General features: G+C 38.1%; 1 long non-coding RNA gene across 1 annotated transcript; it reads right to left on the bottom strand.

Annotated features, from left to right (window-relative positions):
• Positions 1-540: 540 nt before the first annotated feature.
• Positions 541-1,385, bottom strand: LOC107601599 (uncharacterized). The gene is made up of 4 exons (XR_001610952.1): positions 1,254-1,385; positions 987-1,116; positions 745-887; positions 541-665 (listed from the first exon to the last, which is right to left on the bottom strand). It is a non-coding gene; the product is annotated as an uncharacterized lncRNA (long non-coding RNA).
• Between the last annotated feature and the right edge of the window lie 609 nt (positions 1,386-1,994).

The raw sequence follows: 1,994 nt of genomic DNA, 5'->3' as shown, positions 1-1,994 counted from the left end.
TTCTTACAATCATCTGCAAGCTCCAGTCAACACTTAATGCACAGAACCAAGTCTGGCCCTACATCTTTTATTTTCCAAAAGATGGCTTTTGTTTAGCTTTTTCTGACTGGTTTTCTTCACCAGACATTAAAATATGCACATAAAAAGTTTGTTTGTTTTTTGCAGTTATAAGGTGACATAGGGTGTATATGGGGAAGAACATAAATGTTATTCCCCATATATGCCCTATGTCACCTTGTAACTGCAAAAAAACAAACAAAAAAGTAGGACAAGACATTATTTTCTTTGATAAAGAACGTCACTAAAAAATTACCAGCAAATAATGACTTTCAATTTTGACTTTAGTGGACTTGAAAAAGAACAAAGCTGTATGGACTACTTCTGGGCTAAACAGTAGTTCTGATTGAAAAATCTAGTATTACATCCACCCACGATCTCTGTAACATCAGTGTCCAATCTGATATGGGTTGGGAAACACTATTAAAATTAAATCAAAGGTCATTTTATTAGGCTTTTGTGACCACAAAATAACAAGGGGTTTCTCATTTTTTGTCGGCACTGCATGGAAAGTCGTGGCTGGCAGTGAGGCGTTTTTCCCAGGGTAAATGATGTGAATTGTTGAGATGGTTCATGCAGGAAGCGTGAGGGTGTTTCTCACTCAGCAGCTGTGGGGGTCGGGAAGCATTTAACGGTGATGTCATGAGAGGTATGGGCTTCACAGCGCTATGTTTCCTTTTATCTCACCTCGGCCTGCTGTGAGAAAAAGCTCACAGTTCATCTGTCAACCTCCAGAGACGCATTAAACGCTGTGACACGATGGCTGAGGGTCTGTTATGTGTTTAGTCACAGGAAGACAACCAGCAGATCATTTACTTCTGGTTTGTGTGCTGAAACAGTTTCACAATAAACTCTTATGTTATTGTGACTTATGAGTTTTTGGAGTCACAGAAACTTGAAACAGAAACTTACAATAAAAATGCACTTACCAATCACAATGTTTTTATGCTCCAAATTTTGGTTTGGTGTTTTCCGCTTTAGCCAAGTCATTTTTGATTGCCTGCCTCATAATTCGCCAGACCATGTCCTTCACATCCACTCCAATCAAAGTTCAAGTACCTGAAATATTTTTAAGCATGCTGTCACTATTAAGCTAAAACACTAAGATTGATCACACACACCATTTAATTATAACAGTAATTACAACCAGACCAGAGTGATAACAGTATGCAACTATGCATAACGGAGACTGTTACCTTCCACTTTTTATCTTGTTTCCGGACAGGATTGAAGATCACTTGCAGGGAAGTTAATGACCTTAAGTCTTTAATTGGAAACCATTTTGGATTTAAATGGTTAGATTCTGTGATGCCGTGAACATTGTTTGATTTGAGACCTTGCACCATCCTTATAATGTTCCTCTGCTGCTCCATAAGAATTTTATTGAAACTGAGACCGCTTTGCAAACCACTGTCAGAGCCCAGTGGTGAGCGGTGACTTTTTTTTTAACTGGTATGAGTGATAAATGTTCAGATAAAAGCTGAATGATTCAGACCGTTTCACAAAATAATCTAACTGATTAAATAAAAAGAATTTACTAGAATGAATGATTCTTTTATTATTTACAACAGAAGTCGTTCAGACCATATTCTTGAAACTGAGACCGCTTTGCAAACCACTGTCAGAGCCCAGTGGTGAGCGGTGACTTTTTTTTTAACTGGTATGAGCGATAAATGTTCAGATAAAAGCTGAATGTGTCGTTATAATTAAGGTAATTATGATTGTGCGTTTAGTGTCACCTGCAAAATGAATCTGCAGTAATCAGGTGGTAGAGCGATGACCTGGTAGCCTACAGACAAGGGGCATAACCCAGTTCCCCTACCCCAAAGTTACTGTGTTAACTGTCCAAACATTATTTATTATAGAAGATAATGTCAGCAGTGAAAAGGTTTTATCATGTCCCTGTGATAGTAGGCAACTCACTAATAGAGTTGTCC

The sequence above is a fragment of the Sinocyclocheilus grahami genome, unplaced genomic scaffold (assembly GCF_001515645.1).
Source record: "Sinocyclocheilus grahami isolate Dianchi unplaced genomic scaffold, SAMN03320097.WGS_v1.1 scaffold307.1, whole genome shotgun sequence".
NCBI lineage: Eukaryota > Metazoa > Chordata > Actinopteri > Cypriniformes > Cyprinidae > Sinocyclocheilus > Sinocyclocheilus grahami.
Note: the sequence above shows the minus strand (reverse complement) of the source record. Positions and strands in the feature narration are given on the sequence as shown.